Source organism: Rhinopithecus roxellana, chromosome 4, assembly GCF_007565055.1.
Source record: "Rhinopithecus roxellana isolate Shanxi Qingling chromosome 4, ASM756505v1, whole genome shotgun sequence".
Classification (NCBI taxonomy): Eukaryota; Metazoa; Chordata; class Mammalia; order Primates; family Cercopithecidae; genus Rhinopithecus; species Rhinopithecus roxellana.
This window is the reverse complement of record NC_044552.1, coordinates 23313292-23337708: the sequence shown is the minus strand read 5'-3', so window position 1 is coordinate 23337708 and position 24417 is coordinate 23313292. Positions and strand designations below refer to the sequence as shown.

The window sequence follows — 24417 nt, the reverse complement described above, 5'->3', positions numbered from 1 at the left end:
CATGATCTCAGTAGATCTAGCACCTTTATTTATTTATTTATTTATTTATTTATTTATTTATTTACTTACTTATTTATTTATTTAGAGATGGAGTTTTGCTCTTATTGCCCAGGCTAGAGTGCAGTGGCGCAATCTCGGCACACTGCAACCTCTGCCTTCCAGTTTCAAGCGATTCTCCTGCCTCAGCCTCCCAAGTCGCTAGGATTACAGGCACCCGCCACCACACCTAGCTAGGTTTTTTTTCGTATTTTTAGTAGAGATGGGGTTTCACCATGTTGGTCAGGCTGGTCTCGAACTGCTGACCTTGTGATCCACCCGCCTCAGCCTCCCAAAGTGCTGGGATTACAGGCGTGAGCCACCATGCCCGGCCTGATCCAGCACCTTTATAGGCTCTTCAGGTCAAGAATAGTTTGGTTCTAGTTTGGAATTTCAATAAAGGAGCCCAGCCCTTTCCACTTCATCAGGTTTGGAGTTGGCAAGACTGGTGTGGTCTGCTCTGTATTCCTTTTTCTCTTCCTCTTTCACATACATAAACACACACACACAGTCCCCCAACTCCCACCTGGCCCTATTTCCTTTTGTTTTCTCTCTTATTTTTATTTTATTTTTACCCCAAAGGAGAAGGCACAATGGCCACCTGACCCCATTAAAGCCCAGGAAATACAGGAGGTGCTGGAGTCCACACACAGGTCCAATCTCCACAGTTCTTATTGTGAAGGTTGGTTCTCCCTGCTCGGGGTGACTGGGTCTGGAACCCATACATGGAGAAGGGTGTGGCTGGGCCCTGAAGCGGCTAAAGGCCTTTGTAGGTGAAGTGCTCCCAGGCAGTGTTTCCTGTGCTCTAGGTTTGCAGACCCCTCCTAAGAGGGTCCCCGAGTCTCCCCTGAGCAGTCCCCATGACTGGGCTGGTGGCTCTCAGGGAAGCTGCCCATGCTTGTCCCACTACCTAGCCCCAGGCTGTCTTGTGCTGTCTTGGGGCTGCAGGACACTGGGGGAAGGGTGCTGGGCCAGACGTAGCTCCCCATCTAGGGGCTCCACCCTACAGCTCTTCACTTAGTTCAGCATCCCTACAGGAAATCTAGGCCACGAATGGGCCACTGTCTCCAACTTCTGGGCTCATCCTCTACCTGCAAAAGGAGTCTCTTATGCCCTGCTCCTATTTCCGGCAGGGGTGAACTGGGAGATGAAGGCCCTCGGCCTCCCCTTGCAGGAGCTCTGTCTTCATTCCCCCTCTCAAGCCCTCTTTCACAGGGAAGAGGGCAGGACTGCCATCCAGGCTTTAGGATAGTGGGGCCTCCTTCTTACGCCACCTGGCTCCTGGGTGGTTAGCCCCACAGTAGGCCTTCTGAAGCTGAAGGGTGAAGCCTCAAGGCTCTCTTTGTCCTAAGCACCTACCTTTGTCAGGCAGTGAGAAAGGGGCTAGCTCTGCACTGTCCAGTTTGGTAGCTGCTAGCCACATGTGCCGACAGGCACTTGAAATGTAGCTAGTCCAAATTCAAACATGCTATATGTGAAGAATCATTAATTTCACAAGATTGATTGTAAAAAGAGACTGTAAAAGACAGCAATACTTTTTATAATAGATGTTGAAATAACATTATTTTGAGAATATTGAGTTAAATAAAATATATAATTAAAGTTAATTTTACTAGTTTCTTTGTACTTTTAAATGTGACTACTAGAAAATTTAAAAATATATAAGTGACTCACATTTGTGACTCAGATTACATTCATACTGGACAGTGCTGGGCTAGGCAACCACCACAGGAAAGCAGAAAGGGCATCTCTCAAGGGTTTGATACCTTCCTGGTCCAGTAAGAATTTGAGATACAAATGCAGCTTCCACTTCTCCCAGGCATTTCAAATCAGTGCCTTGCTGTGTGATACTGAGCTCTTTGCTCAACCCCTCTGGACTCTCACCATTTCATCCCATTCTTTATTCCCCAGACCACCTCCAGGCTGATAGGAAAAAAGATGAAAGCAGATTCTTCAAAAGCGTTAATAATAATGACATGAAGGGCTGTAAGTGAGAAACGATGGTTGGTTGCTCCTGCCATTTGGGGAAAATGAGAAAAGGGGAAGAATTGTGTCTCTATGATTAGATGAAGGCCAGATATAAGTGAATGCCCATTCCTCAGCCAATTGGAGAACAGGCATATGGTTGTTTTGTTATTTTAAACTAAGGTAACTCACAAAACAGTGACTAATCCCAAACTTTGAAGTATTCAGAATTAATAGAAAATTATAAATGTATTTCTTCACTCACAGAGACAGGGAGGAAAAAGTGGGACAAGAAGGAGGCAGCTCCACCTCTGTAGTATTCGCTGTCCTTACAGGGCACCAGGTTTCTGGGCAAACTCCTCTGGGTGTGAGGTCAGGACAGCTCAGGGGATGGAGACCCACTGTAATAACAGCCTGTGCTAAAGTCATTAGAGATGGTTCTGCCACCTAAGATAATAACAGTAGAAGTACCGTTTCTTAAAGGACCACTATATGCACATCTAATATTTCAAAACCCCACAACTATCCTCCGAGGTAGGTGTTACTATCTGCAACTTACAGTGAGGTCCATGCAGCTTCTGGGAGGGGAGGTAAGTTATCCAGGTCATATGATTATTAAGTGAAAGAGAGAGAATTAGAACTCCTTTCTCCAAAGCCAGAAACTACACAACGCATGCCAAAGCCAGAGAGCAGGATTTAGGGATCCTATTCCACCAGCATTTCTCCATGAAAGGAGCTACCGGTGTTTGGAAAGGCCGTCTTTGTGATGCTCCATGACTTTTGCCCTGTTAAATGCTTAGCATCCCAGGCCCCAGAAAGCCCTATAAGCCAGTAGAGAACCCCCTTCTTGTTGTCACTGAGACAACCTGAAAGGTTTCCACACTTCCCCCTGGTGGGGAATAGGCCCCACTGAGAACCATTGACTGTTCGGATGGATGATGGCAGGGTGCTTGTTTTTGTTTTTAATTTGCAGCTTCTGGTTATCAAGACCAAATTGGTTTTCTCTCCTCAATTCCTAGGGGCCTTGTTACAGAAAAATAATCACAAAATGAACAAAACCTCAGAGCCCAAGTCATCTTCTCCAGGTAAGAGTCTTGTCTCTGAATACTAAGGGACCTCCAAGTCTACAGGTGGTCAAAATGCTGTATCCACCCAATTCCACCAAATGGAATAAATGAATAAATGAATGAATTCATTTATTCCATTTCCTCAGTTCCTCCCTAAATTACACCTCTGCCAGGAAACAGTGGGTGCCCCGACTTGTTCGGGTGTACTTTCTTGAGTTTCACCTCCATCTCTCCTGCTGTATGTAGAGCTCAGCTGTGCTGTCTGGGAATGGAGGATTGCTGCTGAGGTGCTCCCACTGACCTCTTTTCTCCTTTCCTTCTCCCGCAATGGCGGCAGAACAACTACATCGGGGCCACCAAATCGCCACTCCTCAGCCATCCCACTCCCTGTTTCGGGCCTCCTCTGCTGGGTAAGTCACTCTTCCAGTGTCTCCTGGCCTCTTATGCTGAGATTTCTGGTCAAGGAGCCAGCTCTCAGGACACAAAGACAGTTGGCGCTGCGCTGCCCGAGGAGCTCCATGCGGCACTGAGTGAGTGACTGACAGCGATCCGGGCTTGTTTTTTTTTTTTTTTTTTTTTTTTTTGAGATGGAGTCTCGCTCTGTCCCCCAGGCTGGAGTGCAGTGGCCGGATCTCAGCTCACTGCAAGCTCCGCCTCCCGGGTTCACGCCATTCTCCTGCCTCAGCCTCCCGGAGTAGCTGCGACTACAGGCGCCCGCTACCTCGCCCGGCTAGTTTTTGTATTTTTTAGTAGAGACGGGGTTTCACCGTGTTAGCCAGGATGGTCTCGATCTCCTGACCTCGTGATCCGCCCGTCTCGGCCTCCCAAAGTGCTGGAATTACAGGCTTGAGCCACCCTTGTGAGGTTCCTTCAAGTCAAGCCAGCTCAGAGAACACGGGGAGCGGTGGTGCTACACGGACTTCGGAGCATAAGAGTAGCGCCGAGTGAGTGACTGAGAGCGACCAGGGTTCTTGATTTAGTGGAATTGGGTCGAAGGAGTGGAGAAGGGGAGGGCTCGGGCTACTGAGAGTGGAGATGGGGGCGGGGGTGGTAGTGAAGAGTTGGAGAAGGAATGGACGAGTTCTTGAGCAAGAGGGGAAAACACAATCTCCAGCCATCCCGCCCCACGCTTGACTTCTTATCACTTTGGCTGTGGTGCCGCCTAGTGGAAAAAGGAAGTCCCTGCAGCAGTCCCCACACTCTTTAAGCAGCTGTTTACCGAGGGCACCAGTTCAGCCAGCAGTGAAGTCCAGAGATGAGCAACGCCAGCCTGGGTCACAGTCGGTCAAACCCCATGAGCCCGCCCACTCTCGCTCTTCCTTACATTCCCACATCCCCGTTCTCTCCCAACCCCCTCATATCAGCAAGGGAATTTAATTAATGCGATTTGATAAATCAGTAGACAGAATGAGCCCCCATTCTGAAATATTTAGCAGACTGGAACCACCACGCAAGCCTCTGTAATGGGTGGATGGAGACACTTCTAGCTTTAATAAACTGCGACTGAACGTAGACTCCTGGTAAAAGTGTGTGTGTGTGGCGGGGGATGACTATTCCTCCTTTTGTATTCCAACACTTCACTCATCCCTGTGTTTGAGGAACTCCACTTTAGAAAATTACTGGGGCTCAGAAAGTCTGAGCCTCGACATCTCTTATACTAGACTCAATTCTTGTCTTAGACATGGGAATTAGGGGCCACGGGAAATGGGCAAGGAAGAGATGGTCTCATCTTCGGGTGTTGAAATGATCTCACCACCACCACCAATGGGGAACTTCTCTCTGCGCCCACAGAACAACACATTGTGAAATTCAGGGATTAACTTTGAGGAGGAGGCGGCGGGGCCGGGCCTAAGACTTCTCTGGGGACCACTAAAGGCAGTGCCTGGGAAGAGAAAGCCTCTCTGACTTCATGGAGCGGGGCGCGGGTGTCAGAGGAAGGTAGAGGGTTTGGACATCTTGACCCGGGATTGGCCACCTCTTTCTCCTCATCTTCACACAGCCCCTGTGACACTGGACGCAGCCTCGGCCCACCCGGACCTCATCCTTTCCCAGGATCTAAAGATAGTGACTCTGGATCTCGCATCCCAGGGCAGTTCGAAGAAGCCGGGAGACCACCGACGCTTCTACCGGTTCCGCTGCGTGCTGGGCTCGCTGGGCCTTTACTAGGGCCGCGGCGCCTGGGGGGCGGGGCCTGCGTGCTGGACGTGGCCTTGAAGCTGGCTCCTAGGCGGGGCTTCCTGGAGGTGGAGCCCTTGACCAGCTTCCGGGCGCTGCACATCACCGGCTCACCTCGAGCGGTTCCCGGGAGGATCTCCCGGTCTGTCCGAACAAAGTGGATGTCCACGTGGATTACGAGGGCGGAGAGGTAGTCTTCTACGACGCCACCTCTAGCCCACATATCTACACTTTCCATGCCTCCTTCCCGGGGCAGATCTCCTTTTTCCAGCTTCTGTTTTCCGGCACCCTGGGTCCCTAGAGTTGTTCTTTGCCTTCCTCTGCATCTCCTCCTCACTTGCTTCTCGCCCCCACCAGCCCACTTTGGGATGTGCTGCAGCTGGAAGGGTTGAAGCTAGGCTTCCAGCAGCCCTATGGGAAGGTTACACCCTTCGGGCTTCCTCCTGATCCAGTGCTGATTTCTCTGACCCTGCTTTAAATACTCCATTTTTCAGTTCCTCTCTCCTTACAATATGCCTGGGTCGAAAAGAAAGGCTCAAATACACTAAAAGGCTATACACTAGGCTGTTCATTGCAGCACAGTTGGTAACAGGATAAAACTGGAAACGTTGAAAAAGCTGCCACGTGCAAGCATCCAGCTGCATCCTGGTTAAGACAGACGTAGGGGACTGGACCACTGACCCCGGCTTGTCCCCCTGGCTCCTCCTCCATCTTATCTCCTGCAGCCCCTGTGGCCCTGCACATCTGAACCTCATCCTGAAAATCGACGTACGCAAAACATTTCCGGTTCTCCATACTACTCAGAAACCAAAATGAATCAGGGCCAGATGTATCCTCCTCTCAAACCCACATGACCACTACCCGCAACAAAAGTCTTGATCATTCCTAGTGTCGCCATGTGAGGGACTGAAGTTAAACCCAGAGAAGGACTGCTCCGGTTTCCTGAGTGAGCCCAAAAAAGTAAAAGGGCGAGGAGGTTGGAAACACAGAGAAGAAATTACCTCTGGACAGTAAAACCCACGATTTGCGCCGATGATTGTGGACTCCTTCCTCTTCCTCCCTTCAGCCCGACTGGGGACTGGGGAGGCGGATGGGACCAGGAGTCTCTGGGCTTTTCCAGCCGCCTCGCTCCAGTAGGGAGAAGGCGGTGTTGCAGGAGGCGTGGGGAGTCGCCCGCCCGACCACCCTGCTGCCCGGCGGGTGGCTGCGCAGCGGGAGAGCCGGCCCAGGTGTGGGGGCGGGAACGAGCCAACGCCCGGAGCGCAGATTCCAGGGGCGCGCAGTCAGCCCTGGCCAGGCTCCCCCATCCAGTTCCCCCAGTCGCCCGCGAGGCGCCGCCGATTACATAAACAGCCTTCACCTCCCTGCGGAGGGGACAACCAAGGGCTGGGGACACGCAGGTCGAGCCCCGAAAGCAACGCCCCTCCGGACTTTCATTCAGAATCAGCCAGGACCGCCCAAATTCCCTGTTTACAATTCTCACAGCCCTCGTCATGGTCATGGGCTTCGCGCCTTTTGCCTTGTTTCCTTTCATTGTATACAGATTTAACTTCCTTACTACAAAGGGAGATCTTTCCCAAGTGTCTTAAGTTGATTTTATACTTCCTGGCTCTACCAACCCCTGACACTTAGCATAGACCCTAGAATGGGGTACTTGATTAATAAATATTTACTAAATTAAAACCATGCCCTAATTTCTCTTTTCCCGCAAAAGACTGATGTCTTGGAAATCCCACTCAATTTTCGTGGACCAGCTCCACCTCACCTCCTCCAGGAAGCCTTCCCCACGCAGCGTTCCTGGTTTTTTCTGTTGGAAAAGTGTGCACATTCCCAAAGCCTCTACAGCCGTCTCCCTGCAGCACTTCCTGCAAGTTGACTGTGAGGTCCTGGAGAACAGAAGTAGCATCTCACTCATTTTCATTCCACTTCCCCACCCTCCTTGCGCAGTACAGGGCCTGGTTCCTAAAGGGATGTAAATAAAGGAAGGGTTCAATGTAAATGAAAGAATACTTTGTAGCAAGGTTTAAATTTGGGGAGGTCTTCCAACCTGGATCTTAACCTTGAACTATGACCACAGTCTTCTCAGCCCTGAGGAATAGGGGTCACCTCTTTAAGAGCTTCTCAGAAGCTCATTTACTGAAAGAGTGTTCTGGCCATTCATTCAATGTTATGACTGGGAAGTCAAGTGAATACTGAACCCTGGCCAAGGGCCTAGATTTCCATTCCCCAGTCCAAAGTGTTTTCTGCCTCTTCACACAGTTATGATACTACTAACAGCATGTTTACAATGTTGAACAGTTTACTAAATGGATTCAGATACATTATTCCATTTGCTTCTCACCACTGCTTAAATTAGGTATCATTACATTCCTATATTCCAAATATGGTATGAATGTTCAAACTCACGTCTTTTAACCCAAAGCACATGCAAAGTTGTCTTGAAAAGATAAAATTTCATAAAATAGATGATAAAATGGTTATAACAAATAATAACTTTCCATGGTATTTCCCTGCACAGACAGACACACACACACACATATACATGCATGCACACACACACACACACACACACACACACACTTACCTGCTATATTAGTTCCTAGGGCTTCCATAACACATCACCATAGACTGTGTGGCTTGAAACAATAGACACTTTCTCTTACAGTTCTGGAAGCAAGAATTCTGAAATCAAGGTGTCAGCAGAGCCATGCTCTCTCCAAAGGGTCTAGGAAAGAACGCTTCATTGCTTCTTCTAGTTCCTGGTGTTTGCTGGCAATCTGCGGCATTCTTTGGCTTGTAGATGCCTCACTCCAATCTCTGACCGCATTTTCACATGGCCGTCTCCAATGTGTCTGTGTCAAAATTTCCCTCTTCTTATAATGGCCCACCATAATCCAATATGATCTCATTTAAACTTGATGAATAGACCCCCCCCCTTTTTTTTTTTTGAGACAAGGTCTGGCTCTATCACCCAGGCTGGAGTGCAGTGGCATGATCTGGGCTTACTACAACCTCCGCCTCACTGGCTCAAGTGATCTTCCCCCATCAGCCTCCCAAGTAACTGGGACTACAGGCACACAGCACCATGCCTGGCTAATTTTTGTATTTTTTTGTAGAGACGGGGTTTTGCCATGTTGGTCAGGCTGGTCTCAAACTCTTGAGCTCAAGCAATCTGCCCACCTTGGTCTCCCAAAGTGCTGGGATTACAGGGGTGAGCCACCTCATCTGGCCAAGACCCTATTTTTGAATAAAGTCACATACATAGGTACCTGGGGCTAGGACTTCAATATGTCTTTGGCAGACACAATTCAACCTACAACTCCATAGTCTGTCACCCACGGGAAAGTGAGGACATAAAAAAGAAACAATGCTATTGGAAAAGAGAGCCAAGGGCAACACTTGTGGGAGGCTAAGATGAGGAGAAGGGAAAATAGATAGTGGATATATTCTCCAGGGAGGGTCAAATTTGAGTACCTGACCTGGAAAACCGAAGAAAGGAGAAAAATGGTTTTCAAAAGCTAAAAGAGGAAAAAGCATGGTAGGAGTGGAGAAGTCATTAGGAGGGTGGAAGAGTTGCTCCCTAGGGAGGGAGAGTAAGAGCCACTCCACTCCCAGGGAAATCCAGTGAAAACTGGGGCAAGTGTCAAGAGATGGAGACCCACGGAACTGAGCCTTTTCCCCACCAGAGTGGCCCCCTTGGGGAGGCAGGAGTCTGCGAGCTCCCAAAGCATATTCCCACAGAAACTTTGGGGTCATGAAGTCATCTTGTCCCCCTTCCCAGACCTGTTCCTGCTGCCTGTTTTCGAGTCATTGTTGCTACCAACCCCCACCCAGTCACCCAACCTAGGTGTTATCCTCAACTCTTTCTCTTCCTCATTCTCACAGTCCTTGAGGCCCCAACCTCCTTGATGTTAGCGCCTGCCACAGGACTCCACCCACCTTCCTCCTAGCACTGTCTAGATCAGCCCTCATCTGGATTATGACAGCTGCCTTTCTCATCTCCCTGCCTCCAGACTTATTCTGCCCAATCCATCTTCCATTACCCAGGCCAAAGTCTACGCTTTTCTAAAATGTTATTTTGAAAATCTTCCGACAGAAGAGTTGAATGAATTTTACAGTGACCATCCAAATACTACCACCTAGATTTTGTCATTAGCATTTTACTATACTTGCTTTATCAAATATGTTTCCATTGATCCATTCCTTCATCCTTCTATTCATCTTATAATTTTTTGTATTTTAAAGTAAGCTGCAGATATTCAAATGGTTTCTAAAAATATAATCTGGTCATGTTAGAACTTGTTGGACTTTCAGTAATGCCCCCCTTCTCTAAAGGATAAAGCCTGAACTCCATGTTGGCAGGCCTTCAGCCTAACCCCTGCCCCGACCTGCTTCCCATTTTTCACTCTAAAAAGCCCCAATTGCCTAAAATTCCCCACTCACCACACTGTTTACATCTCCCTGATCCGCTTTCATTGTTCCTTTTTCTTAGCTTGTCTTCAGCCTTCCAGGGCCTCAAATGCCTCCTTCCCTGAAAGCCTTTCTTGATCCCCCCATTCTTTCTGACACTAGTTTAGGCACCACCACTATGAGCACATAGCAGTCCCCAGGGCATAGCTTGATCACTGCACTAATCTCCACAAATCAAGATGATCTGTTTATGTGTGTTTCTCACCTCTACTCCGATTGAGAGCTTCCTGAAAATTCAGGGATCCTGCTTTATTTGTCTATTGTCCTTGGCACCTAGAACAGTCTGACATGTGTGGGTGCTCCATAAATATTTGTTGAGTGAATGCGTTACTGGCTTTGTCCTTTCTAAGAGCACCTCCTGCCTTTGTACTGGCTTCTCCCACACAACATGGGGCCAGGTCTTCAATGCAGATCCCAGAGGGTTAAGAAGGAAGCAAAGAACACTGAGTGTTATCCGTATTTTCCAGCCAAAGACCCCCCAGGAACATAACGGTCATTAAACACGCTGAGTTTATTACTCCTTGTAGCAAGGAAGAATGTACCCCACGGGGAGTGAGGGACATCTCAATAAGAGTGTTAGGAAAAAAGCTATGATAGGATTTGGGTTTTGGTTAGGTGATTTGGTGAAAAGTCTAAGGAAGTGGGGGTTTGCTCTAGATTAATGCTGCTAGAAAGCAGAGCATTCTGTGAATGAATATCCAAATAAATATTTTCTATAGGGAGGGAAGACTAAAATGAGGGGAAAACTATAATTGGTAAAGAAGTAGCAAACATTTCTGTTAGCCAAGAGAACGGGTGTTTGGTATTCTGTGGGTGGCACAGTGACCTTTTCTTGGGTCTGTGCTCAGAAAAACTTATGAAGCAATCTGACATTGTCTCACTTTATCAAGGTCTAAGAGTAAACTTGTCTGAGATTGGTATTCTGTAATATAGTATATGCCTAATAGGTGAATAACATGGTTTAGCTGTGTTAGGCCAACTTCTGAATGTCAGAGGCTGCTCTTTTTTTTTTTTTTTCTTTTCTCTCAGGGTTTAGGTGGGGGATTGGGAAAAAGATGAATTAGTGGAGTTGGGGCATGTGTATATACGTGTGCAGAATCCTGTTCAATGCAAAAAGCTTTTTTTTTTTTTTTTTTTTTTTTTTTTTTTTTTTTTTTGATACAGAGTTTCCTTCTGTCGCCCAGGCTGGAGTGTAGTAGCACAATCTCAACTTACTGCAAGCTCCGCCTCCCGGGTTCACGCCATTCTCCTGCTTCAGCCTCCAGAGTAGCTGGGACTACAGGCGCCCACCACCACGCCCGGCTAATTTTTTGCATTTTTAGTAGAGACGGGGTTTCACCGTAGCCAGGATGGTCTCGATCTTCTGACCTCGTGATCTGCCCGCCTCGGCCTCCCAAAGTGCTAGGATTACAGGCTTGAGCCACCACTCCCAGCCACAAAACTTTTCAAATAGAGGGTCTGGAGTTTATTTCCAAGGTGTCCACCTCCCCAGTCCAGGCATATAATTCCAGGTCACAGTGCTGACACTTTCAGCCTCCATGGTCATGGAAGGGGACAGATGGCCCAGGTCCCTGGTGGCTCTGAGTTGTGGGGAGGGAGGAGCCAGTGGCCTTGGTTGGGACCTCTCTCAGGCTTCTACCTAGACATCCCTTTTTCTGCCAGGGCAAACACTCTGAAGCTTGTTTTCTTGGCTGGCTGTTTTTGTTTGTCGTCCTGCCTGGTATCACAGCCTCCCAGTGACTCCCAAACCTACTCATTTGAGCCCTGAGGAAAACCTATTAGATATGAATTCTTTGTTGGTTTTGTGACAGTGGCCTCTGACCAGACAGGTTCAGCTCCCTGGACCCCAAGGGCCTTGTTGTCTCTGCTCCCTGCCTTCTGGGGTGATGATCTCACCCTTGCCCCCAGTTTCAGGGATCCAGTGACTCACTGCAGAATAAATCAACAGCATGGCAGATGCTTGGGCACCTGAGGTCTCTGAGGACACTCTAAGGATATGGGGCTGTGATCTTTTTTCATTCAGTCTGGTGCTTCTGTCTGACTGTTAGTGATTCCCCTTTCCTGATAAAGCCTTTAAGATTTCCTTCAAATCAGACAGCCCTGAAGGTGCTGCCTCCTGCCTTCATTATTCCTTTCTGCACAAGGCTGAATTGATTCTGTTCCGAAATGTTCCTCATCCCTGCCCTCCACACACATACTCACACAATGCGCGGCTTGCTTTTTCATGGCCTCTTGTCTTGTGCTTCTCTTCCTTTTGGTTCAAATCTTCTTTTTAAAAAAAAATAAAAAAAATTTTTTTAGATGAAGTCTTGCTCTGTTACCCAGGCTGGAGTGCAGTGGCGCATCTCAGCTTACTGCAACCTCAGCCTCCTGGGTTCAAGGGCTTCTCCTGCCTCAGCCTCTTAACTAGCTGGGATTACAGGTGCCCACCATCACATCCGGCCAATTTTTTGTACTTTTAGTAGGGACGGAGTTCCGCCATGTTGGTCTGGCTGGTCTTGAACTCTTGACCTCGGGTGATCCGCCCACCTTGGCCTCCCAAAATGCTGGGATTACAGGCATAAGCCACCGCGCCAGCCGAAATTCTTCTTTAGCTATGATATTCCTGAATCCTAGTTTGATTTGATCCTTCAGGACATGTTTCTATGTATTTACACATCTGTGTTTTATACACATGGAAGTGTGTGTGTGTGTGTGTGTATGTATGTATGTATTTTTGAAATAGCTATAAACCAGGGACAGTGGAAATGTCCCTGTGTTTGTGAGGATGTGTGTTTGTGGGACCAAGTGAGGTTGTGTTATAAGAAAAAGTTGTATCTTTCGTAACAGAAAATCAATAATAGATAACGCCTAAAATTAGAAGAGTAAATAGTAATAATATAATCCTCGTATTTACAAATGTGAAGGTGAACGCCAAAACAGCTAAAAGAGTTGAAAGTAGTGGAGATGGGGATGAGGGCTGCCGTTTAAAAAAATTAACTCATCTACTTGTTTGACTTTTTATTTGCATGTATAACTGCGATTAAAATCCTGAAAATAATCTAATTGTGTTCTGTGTTCCTGTTTTCCCCTCCAACCAGCCATGTGAAGATCTGTCACCCACTCACTTCCTCAGCCCAATTTCTCACCCTTGCTTCCTCTCCCTCGACTCCATTTCCAGGGGCCAGCCTTGTCCACCCCTTCGGGTCTCTCCTACCTGACTGCTCTCCTCCTGTCTCCAATCTATCCTCCACCTGCAGATAGAACAATCTCTACAACCTGTGTCATCAGAGTGTGTTTCACTTCCACTTGAAAACTCTCTGAGACTTGCCTAATGTAACAGGATTGAGTTATGCCCTCAGTATGACAAGCTTCATATCCCTCTCAGCAGCAACCCCAGACACGCAGCCTGTGCCAGGCTCAGACACGCCTCCTTCTCTTGGCTGCCCTGGCTCTGTACTCCCTTTAACCAAAACCCTTCCCCTGTATGTGTTTCTTTACTATGGATCACAATTTATAGCACATAATGTTCTGCACTGACTTTTTCTTTTAACCATGATCTTATAGATCTTCTCATGTCAACCCAAATAGGTCATCTTCACTATTTTTAACTGTTACATGAATTCAATTACATAATGTATATGAAACCATTTTGCATGCCATCTGGCATATAGGAAGACTCAAATATATCCTTATCTCATTTAAGATTTAAGTTCCCATCACCGCAACATAATGGAGAAACACCCTTTGTCTCCTGTAACACTATAGTTGTAAGATTCCTCCTCAACTCTTATTACAGCTATGCATTGTGCCTTTTAAAAATACTTAATATTTTTTTCATTGAGACAAGTCTTGCTATGTTGCCCAGACTGGTCTCTCACTCATGGGCTAAGTGATCCTCCTGCCTCAGCCTCCCAAAGTGCTGGGATTATAGGCATGAGCCACCGTACCTTGCCCTATGCAATGGTTTTAAACAGATAATGAATTTAATTAATATCACTGTTCTTCCCATTATTTCTGTAACTTTTCCACCCAGCTCCCTACACATCCCTCTTTTGTGGATCTCAACTCCTTGGAGCTCTCCCACACACTCTGCTTGCTTGCTTTTCCCTGAAATGCCCTCTGCTATCCCCTTCCGCCATCCACGGGGGAAGTAGTTCCCTTCTTCCCAGACATCCCCTGTGAAAACTTCTCTAAGCTGTCCTCTCCCAGAGGAGCCCTCAGCCTATGGGCAGCCCCGCCCCCCATCTGGTTTGCACCATTCATATCACTCCTTAACCAGAAGGTCAGTCTTTTGAAAACACGGTGTCTTAGTATCTGCAGTGCCTAGCATATTGCCTGGCACATAAAAAGTGCCCCATAAGTGTTAGTTGGATGAGAATTCTCAACTTCTAAATGTCTAATCTCATTTTTCTATTTAATATGCCACATACAGAAGCAGGTGCTCTGTGGTATAGAGGAGAATGTACATTCTTACTAGCTGTGTGATCACGGGCAACTCACATCACCTCTCTGAGCCTCAGTTTCTTGATCTGTAAAATGGGGGTAATGATATCTATGATGAATGAATGATGAAATAAAATATATGAAGATGTTCCAAAAACGTAGAAAGTATTACCATCACTCCTTCTTCAACCTCATATCAAACTTTCCATAGTTCTGACAAAATCCTCTCCCCAGGTCCAGCCCCTTCTGTAAGACCATGTCTCTCCCCCCGACTCCTGATCCTCATTCTTTTCTTTTTCTTTTTCTTTTTTTTGAGATGGAGTTTTGCTCTTGTTGCCCAGGCTAGAGTGCAATGGCGTGTTGGCTCACCACAACCTCCGCCTCCCGGGTTCAAGCAATTCTCCTGCCTCAGCCTCACCGAGTAGCTGGAATTACAGACATGCGCCACCATGCCCGGCTAATTTTGTATTTTTAGTAGAGACGGGGTTTCTCCATGTTGGTCAGGCTGGTCTCGAACTCTTGACCTCAGGTGATTCGCCCGCCTTAGCCTCCCAAAGTGTTGTGATTACAGGCATGAGCCACCATGACTGGCCTCCTCATTCCTTTCTGGTGCTGTTGTTTTGCCCTCCCATTCCCTTCCTCCAACTTTGTAGGCCTTGTTTTTGCCTAATTTCTCTTCAGTGTTCACTTCTCTGTAGCCTTTGCCTTTCTCCTTTCAGCATGGCTCTATCTTCACAGCTTCCTGGAAGCCATCCCAAGAGCTCTTATAGGTTCCTTTCCTCTGTTTCCTTGAAGCTCCTCCCTGCTTCTCCTGCCACATATGCCACCCAGGGGACAGGCGAGCCTCACATGGGGATGGATAACTCTACCAAGCGCTGGTTTCAAGGACGCTCACAAAGATGCCCAGAAATGGCAGATAAAAGTGTGCGAGATACCACCCTCTGCGGAGGGAGGGGCTGGATGAGGGGAGCCAGAGAGTCCGAGGCAGGTCCCGGGGCCAGTTTTCCTTTCAGAGATTCAGGGCAGGCAGGACAGAGCTGGAGGGGTGTGTTTGGGAGACGGGGGAGGTAACATCTGAGGCTCAGGAGGCAGTCAGAGGGAGTGGCTCCTGAACTAATTGGCAGGCTGGATGCCAGCAGCGTGCCGGTGATGTTTTGGCTACTGGTCACCAGAGGAGAGGAAGGAAGGAAGAGAGGGAGAGTCTGTCATGTGGACCAAGACGCAGAGGCACATGGGGACTGCTGTCAGTGCATCAGGCTTTTCTAGGTCACTCTGCATTGCCGCCCTTGCTGGGTTCCCCTGCTCTGCCTTGTGCTGCCTTGCATGCACCTGGCTTGGTTTCTGTGACTCACAGTCCATGACCCGGACACTGTCTTCAAGTCTCTGTGTTCCTAGGAGTCGGTGCTCTGACACTGGTGGGGAAGAAGCACTTGAGTCCCAGCATGCAGGCTTTGACCTTTACCCTGCATGGCCCCCAGTTTCCTCCCTGTGGCTGGAAGGTGACACAAGCTCCTGGAGTAGTTAAGAAAGTAGTAAAATCTTTAATGATTTGAAAATTATAAAATTACAAAATTATTACTGTGTTAATATGAACTATCCTTGTTCTTTTTGCTTCTCCACCACTCCTAATTTCAGATATGCTTATACTGGGCTGCATAGTTCACAGCACTGTTGCATGGCCCACAGGCCTCCTGGCTTCACATGTCCAACACGCCACCCTGGTCCTCCTGCCCAGGCCAGCTCCTCACAGTTCTTCCCACTGCAGTCACTGGCAGCTCCATCCTCCCTGTGCTGGGGCCAAACTCATTAGAGCTTCCTGCCTCCTCCTTTGCTCTCACACTCCACAACCAATGCAGAAACTCACGTCCAGAAAGCAGTCCCTTCCCACCACCTCCAATGCCTTCCAGGCTCACCTCACCCAGTACCGAAGAAAGTCCTGACAATGACAAGGCCCTGCACAGTCGGTCAGTCGCCTCTCTGACTTCCTACTCCACACCCTCTGCTCCCTCTGGCCCAGCCACATGGCCTCATGTTAAATCTCAAACACATGAGCAGTTTCAGCACCACAGCCTTTGCCTCTGCCTTTCCTTTCATCTGGATGATCCTTCCTTCAGATAAGCACTTGACGACTTCTCTTACCACCTTCAAATCTTTGCTCAAATAGAATCTATTGAGATTGTAACTCTGTCTACTCCATCCAGCACTCCATCCAGCGTTGAGGAAGGCTCATCTCCCTAGGTGATATTTAAGGAGGGACCTGAGAGATGAATAAGAGATCTTCATGCTCAGAGAGGAGAGAAAGGCATTCCAGGCACAGGTAACAGCTTTGCATCAACCTAGAGGCAAGAACAATTTGGGCTAATTTAAGCAAAGTTGACACAGGATGAGTTGGGAGTAAAGATAGCGCAAGATCATAATGAAGACTTAGAGATTAGAGCAAGCAAAAACTTAAGTTTTAGTAGTGGAATAGGCAAGAGTGCAATGGGGGAAGATCCAGGGCCACTACTTGCTAATGGCATTCCCCAGAGTTGTATAAGGCAGTCATCCCAAAGAGAGAAAACTATGCTAGTATTTGTATCTTTCTTCCCAGCTTTATGTTGCTTCATGGTACCTACCATAGATTCCACTTATTTATTTGTTAATGAGCTGTTTTCCCCACTAGAGTTTAATTCCCATGAGGGCAGGTTCCTGTCTGTGTTGATCTCCACTGAGTCCCCATCTTTCAACATTGTATCTGGCACATAGTAGGTCCTTAATAAGTATTTTTGAATGAATAAATATAAATTACTTTTATCATCCCTAAAACGATTTTTTTGATATAAGTATAATTTTTTTCACTTTGTAGTCACAAAACTGCCAAGAGTCAAATCAAATCTTTACACCGTACTGTTTCTAAGTGGTGTCAATGTTCCTTCATACGGTATAATTTCTTACCTGATTTAGTCAAAATGGGCAAAGACTTTAGTCTTTTCAATTTTAAAATGAGGAGTTTGGACTAATAGATTGCCCATTTGCTGGAGGATGATGCCTGCTCCTTCCTCCAGGGCCTCCCCTGCTGCTCCAGTCCAAGTTCTTTTATCTCTTCCAGCCTCACCTCTTCCTGGGGTCTGGACAACAGAGGTTAAATGGTTTAAAGGCCCACTGGGAGACTGTGAATCACAGAAGCACAGGAATCCTTTCCATTTCTATCTGCCTACACTCCATCTATCTCACTGGCTGAGACTTTGAATCTGTCGAGGAAATAGGATGACTACAGAGCAGAAAGAAAAGACAGAGAATAAAAAAGAGAAAATGATGAAGGGGAAGGCAGGGAGGAAGGAGAGAAGGACAGAGCAAACAGGACTCAGTGCATGTTAGGGAATATTCTGCAGAGAGGAGAAGCAGTTATTGTGGACTGTTGTCCAACTGAAACAAAATATCTCATCACTTTGTGCTTACCCCCTCTCTTGTGATCCCATCTCAACATCCAAAGCTCATTAAGAATGTTGCCCATTTCTGTAACAGCTTTGCAATTACACAGTCATCCATTCCAGAAATTAGAAATTCATCCTTGGTTTTCCCCTCCCTCATTGCCCAAAGGCCACTTCAATGTTTTTGTCAATTCTATCTACAAAATACACTTCAAATTGGCCTGCTCATTTTCAGCTCCACTGGATCCCACTATCTCAAGCCATCATCCTTTCTCACCTAAATTACTGGCATAGTTTTCTCTCTTTGGGATGACTGCCATATACAACTCTGGGAATGCCATTAGCAGGTAGTGACCCTGGGTCTCCCTCATTCCATTCCTCTTTATTCCACTACTAAAACTTAAGATCTCGCTTGCTCTAGTCTCTGCCTAAGTCTTCATTATTATCTTGTGCCATCTTTAGTCCCAACTCATCATGTGTCAACTTTGCTTAAATTAGCCCAAATTGTTCTTGCCTCTAGGTTGTTGCAAAGCTGTTACCAGTTCCTGGAATGCCCTTCTCTCCTCTCTGTGCATGACGATCTCTTATTCATCTCTCAGGTCTCCCCCTAAATATCACCTCGGAAGATGGGCCTTCCTCAGTGTCCCCCACCTAAATTAAGGACTTCTGCTCGCAGTCTCTGTGCTCGATATTTGTTAAAATGTCAGATTTATCAAATAAAAATACAGGATGTCCATTTAAATCTGAATTTCAGATAAATAATAAATAATTATTTTGTGTAAGTATGCCCCATACAGTATTTGGGAGATATTTATACTAAAAAAATCATTGTTTATCTGAAATTCAAATTTAACTGGATGTTCTGCATTTTATCTGCCAACCCTACATATGTGGATTGACCTCACTTCCTTTCTATTGAAGAGATTGAAAAGTAAAAAACTATTTCTCAGAGTTTTTGGAGCTAGGATTCTGGACATGAATTAAGTCCTTCCAACTAAATGTATTTGTATGAGATTTGAAATGCAGAAGTGAGGTAGAGGCTATTTTCCTATAGAAGAGCATGGATGAGCCCCAATTAACATGAAATGTCCATGGGGGTAGGGCAGCTGGGCCAGTGGCTGCTATGCTAGCAGCAGCTGCAGCACTACCGACCTATGGTGATTGACCTTGAAGCCAAGAATCCAGTTAGGACATCCTGACTTTTTTTTTTTTTTTTTTTTTTTTTTTTTTTATGAGACGGAGTCTCGCTCTGTCACCAGGTTGGAGTGCAGTGGCACGATCTTGGCTCACTGCAACCTCCACCTCCTGGGTTCAAGCAATTCTCCTGCCTCAGCCTCCTGAGTAGCTGAGACTACAGGCATGTGCCACCACGCCCAGCTAACTTTTGTATTTTTAGAAGAGATGGGATTTCACCATGTTGGCCAGGATGGGCTCGATCTCTTGACCTTGGGATCTGCCTGCCTCAGCCTCCCAGAGTGTTGGGATTACAGGCATGAGCCACTGCGCCCAGCCAATATTTTTTTCTTAATTGAAATAGGTGCCTAAAAGACAGGAAGGAACCTGCTCCTGCATTCTTGAGGGATGAGGATCAGAAAGTTTTCCCTACTTACACACCAGCTAGGTCATCTCTCTGGGCATCCATTTTCTTATCCATATTGTAAGGGCTAGACTACACATTGTTAATGTTCCTTTCAACTCTAACATTCTACAAATCTATGATTCTTTGAAGTATTTAATAGAGGTGGGAGCCAGAATAAAATTAGCTACACTTGGTGCACTTACTAGCGATCCTTGTACGGGATAATAAATAACTTGTTTGGAAGACTATTCTCCCTGATGGGGAAGTGGACATGGAAATGAGATTATCATCTTGAATGTAAATAATGTGAAGGGGGATGGGAATTAGAAAAGAAAACTGAGAGAAAAGACTACTAGGACAAAATGAGCTTCAAAATACGTAAATCATGCTGAGTGTGGTAGCTTATGCCTATTATCTCAGCTGTTTGGGAGCTGAGGCCAAGGTGGGGGATTGATTGAAGCCAGGAGCTTGAGACCAGCCTGGGCAACGCAGCCAGAACCCATCTCTCCAATCAATCAATCAATCAATCAATCAATCAATCAATCAATTAGACCATGTAAATATCACACTTACAGCTCCTCAGTGTCATTCCACTGCTCTTAGAACAAAGATCAACTCCTTATCCTGGTCCCTAAGGTCCTACACAGCTTGGCTCTTAGTACCTCTCCAATCTCACATCAAACCATTGTCATTACACTTCATGCATTCAAGATCTTTCCCACTTCAGGGCCTTTGCATCTGCTGTTGTTGCTCTCCCCCAACTCTTCTCACTGCTGGCTCCCTCTCATCACCTTCTCGGAGGAGCTTTTTCTAACATCCTATTAAAAGTAGTGCACACCTCCTCCAGTTAATTCCTCTTATATTACCTACTTTGTATTCTTCAAAGCACTGATCACAATCTGTAATTATCTTGTTAATTTATTTATTTACTTGCTTATTGTTGGCCTTTTTTAGTGGAATCTAAATTACCAGAGGACAAGGGACTATGACTGGCTTGTTCTCCACTGTTCCTAACTCCTAGAACAATGCATGGTACATAGTAGGTGCTTAGTAAATAGTTGTTGAATGATTAAATGAATGGACGAGTGAATGCACAGCTCTTAAAAGGAAACTGCTGGCCAGGTGCGGTGGCTCACACCTGAAATCCCAGCATTTTGGGAGGCTGAGGCAGGCAGATCACCTGCGGTCAGGAGTTCGAGACCAGCCTGGCAAACATGACAAAACCCCATCTCTACTAAAAATACAAAAATTAGCTGGGTGTGATGGCATGTGTCTGTAGTCTCAGCTACTTGGGAGGCTGAGGCAGGAGAATCGCTTGAACCCGGGAGGCAGAGGTTGCAGTGAGCTGAGATCATGCCACTGCACTCCAGCCTGGTGACAGAGTGAGACTCTATCTCAAACAAACAAACGAACAAACTGGAAGCTGCTAAGGGCTTGGTGAACAAGAAGGCCTTGAGAAAATTGAGAAGACAAATAGTGAACGTTTAAGGGAGAATTTAAATGATGGATAGAAATATTAGTGACATTGACAAGTGTGTTGTTAGAAGGAAAGAGAATAAGTGAGCACCTAGGATGAACTTGAAGGATGGGCAACATTTCAGAGAAACTGTTAGCCCTAAGCAGAGATTTAAAGGGAGAGAAAGGAAGGAGGCTTCCAGGAGGGACAGAAAAGAGAAAGTAAAGTCTCAAAATAAAGAAATTAATATTTAAGGAAAACAATACAGACTTTGGAGCCAGCAGGTTTGAATTTCAGTCCTAGCTCTGCCTCTTGCCGACTGTTTGAGCCTAGTCAAATCCCTTACCATGCCAGAATCCCAGAGGCCTCACTGTAAAACGGCTGGACTTGGCCTTACAGCTGTTCTAGGGTTAAATGAGAAAATGGACTATGAAGGTGGCATTTTTATAACATAGTCATGTATTTGAGTATCAAGATTGATTGGATTAATCTGGCTGGATCTTCTTCCTCTATCCCTGCTTCAAGCCACTCCTCCTAAAACTGCCTCCCACATCAGGGCAAGTTTTACTCAGAGTCCTTGGAGTAGTTGCATAGAAAAATTGCTCTGGTCTAATAGAATTTCCAGTTATGTTAAAGCATAGTGTAAACATCCAAGTCCTTAAAAAAATGAGTCATTATAGAAACAATCAAGATTGAAGAAAATATTTGGGAAGGGCATAGTGAGTGGGAATTGAGAAAGAAATATGGTCTCCTTCATTTGGATTTCTTACCTCCTAGGACTTCTTTTCCCAATCCAGTTTTCTCCCCAGAGATGCTTCACATTCTTTGTTCAGGCCTTTTCACTTCTCTTCCACTCCACTCAACACAACCTTCCTTTCTTTTACAGGTCATCTCCTCCTGGAAGACTTCCTGAAATGATTCCCAATTGTCCTTCAAGCTGTCAACAGAATCCTCACTCACTCTTCCCCCCTCACTGCCCCTTTAAATTTGGTAATGACAGATTTAGGTTGATGACGGATACACTTCATCTGCCTTATTACACACCCCAATTCAGTAATGCTAAATTTTGTTGATGATGGATACACTTTACCTGGCTTATCACACTTCCTAAGGGCAGGAACCATGACTGTCCTGTGATCAGTCTCCCAAACTCCTCCTCATACTTATCTCTCCCTCTTGAAAGCTTCTAAAGACGTGGGCTTTTAAAAGCATAAGGATGTTGCTAATTTGGAGGAGAGAAACTGAAGGATAAATAAAAGGATAGAAGGAAAAAAATGAAGACAAGGAAAAGAAGGGATGGGTCAAGGCCTGTCCCACCTCTAACATTCCCTAGTGCCATGCATGGGTATCGAGCTGTCACGCTCCACAACACCACAAGTAGGAGTCCTGGAAGGAGTTGGAAAGGGGTGGGAACAGTTATTTGGGAGGCACCTATGTTAAGGAAGGAAGATGTGGATCCTAGCAGAGAGATAAGATCCCGTCATGGTCAACTGGAACAAGTCAAGCAAAGCCGACATACATAAAATCACATCCACCCTTCCAGCTCTCTGGAAATAGAATGAACTCGGGGGTGATTAGAGGATCAAGTGTAGAGTGGTTAGGGATTCTGGAAAGGGAGGGAGAAGGTGTCCTGGAACCATTAGGTATGAACTCATTGTAACCAGGACGTAAAGGCTGAGCTGATGCTTTGTTAGCAGGAATCCTCACCATCTGGTTATGGAAGGTAAATGACAACTAGTCATGAGCTTCCTAGCCAGACTAAGCACCATATGTCTTATATCACATGAGTGTTTCCCAGCACTGTGCCTGGAATCTGCCAGTGAGGCATGACTATTGGTTGAGAAGGATAAGAAGGTCTAAGCAGAGTCAATCAAATGACCCTCTCAGATTGTAAATGAGCAATTCAACAGCTGGGCCTAAGTTTATTAAGATTCACTGTGTGCCAGGTGCTATTCTAGGTGCAGGGAAAGCAGCAACGAACATAAAGGTTAAGTCCCTGTTCACTTACCTTCTATTGGACAGAGACAGATCCAAAGTTCATAAATAGATCATTGCAGATAGTAATAAATACCATGGAGATAATAAATATGGGTAAATATATAGTGAATGCCTTTGAGATAGATCACTTGAGATACAGATGGTAAAAGAAGTCCTCTCTGAATGTTACGTTTGGGTTGAGACATGAGTGAGAAAATGGAGAAAGCCATGTGAGGCTCAGGAGGAGCAGGGGCCCAAGTGGAGGGAAGAGCGAGTGCAAAGGCAGTACAGCTGCAGCAGCAGTGGCGTGCTCAGGGAACAACAAATAGGAAGCACTGCAGCCAGGGCACAAGAAGCAAAATGGAGTGACAGGTCCACATGAACATCCACCGTTCAAGACCATGGTTCCCCTGTTAGCTAAACACTGGAACCATCTGGAAAGCTTTTAAAAGTACTGATACCTGGGACCCATCTCCAGAGTGTCCGTTTAATTGGTCTGAGGTGTCACTTGGGCATCAGGAGTTTTAAAGTTTCCCAGATAATTCTAATGTGCAACCGAAGCTGTTAACTGCTGACAAGCCCATGAGGGCCATGGCTAGGCACTTTGATTGATGACAATTGAGGTTCTTGAGGAGTCTCAGAGATATTCCTCCAGTACTTCAAGCCCAGATCCAAAAAGATCCTGAGAGGCCTTGGAGTTGGGGATAAACCAGGACAATGAAGGAAAAGAGATAACAGGAGACTGAAAAAAAGGTCAAGAGAGGCAGAGACATCCAGAAAATATGACAAATTGGAAGGTGCAACAACACAGAAGTGCAAATAGACTCAGAGAGTCAGAGACTGGAGGAGAAAAGGCAATCTTGTGTATTAGTTTCCTATTGATACTGTAAAAAATTACCACAAACTTAGGGGCTTGAAACAATACACATTTGTTACTTTATCATTCTGTAGTTTAGAGTCTGAAATGAGTCTTACTAGGCAAAAATCAAGGTGTCCACAATGCTTGGTTCCTTCTGAACGGTCTGCTAGAGAATCCATTCCCTCGTCTTTTGCAGCTTCCAGAGGTCACTCACTTCCTTAGCTTGTGACTTCCTGCCTCAGTCTCCAAAGCCAGCAATGTCAGGCGATCACTTCTCATGCTGCTATCTCTCTATGCTACCTATCATAGCATAGAAGTGCATCTTTTACAAAATAGATTGCAGTCACAACTGTAGTCTTATGCTTGGATTTCTGTGTGTTTTATGAGCACTGAGCTGGGAGGGTTGTTCCAAGATGAATGTACGTGGGTTTGTTTGTGTAGGTTTATCAGGGTGTCATATTTGAGTGTCTCCCTGATAAGTATGGGGGAGGGGGAAGAAGGGTGCCTGGAGGGGGTGCCTAATAAAGTCCTGCTGCTCCATAAAGACTTACTGCTGTTATACTCTTGTTCTTTGAATAATAAAACTAATGATAGAGTATCTGTCTCTTTGCCTGTTTTCTTTGAGCACGTCCATCTGTTCCTAAATAATACTGGACATTTATCCCAGTGATATTCAATGTGTATGAGGCTATTCATACACATTATATTTAGCTGTGATGTTTGTATTACGTGAATGCTTCTGTCCGCAATTTGGGCATTTGGACATTGATGGATGCAGACACATGTTATATAACAGTGTGAGTGATCATAGTTGTAGACAGCTGGATGTTTACTTATGCGCACACCCCCATGAGTATCTAGTCAGCTAGGCCTGGCATTGGAAGGGCAGAGAAGCTAGGAAGAGGAGGGAGCAGGGAGGAAGAAGAGAGGTTGGGAGAGGAGCAGGTAAGGAGAAAGAGAGATGGAGGTGAGGAATGAAGGCACAAAGTAACACCAGA

At 46.2% G+C, this 24417-nt stretch overlaps 1 protein-coding gene across 2 annotated transcripts in view; it reads right to left on the bottom strand.

Annotated features, from left to right (window-relative positions):
* The window catches only part of LOC104668434 (HLA class I histocompatibility antigen, A-30 alpha chain), a 329434-nt gene that overhangs the window by 174331 nt on the left and 130686 nt on the right, over window positions 1–24417 (bottom strand). The gene's annotated exons all lie outside the window — the stretch shown is intronic.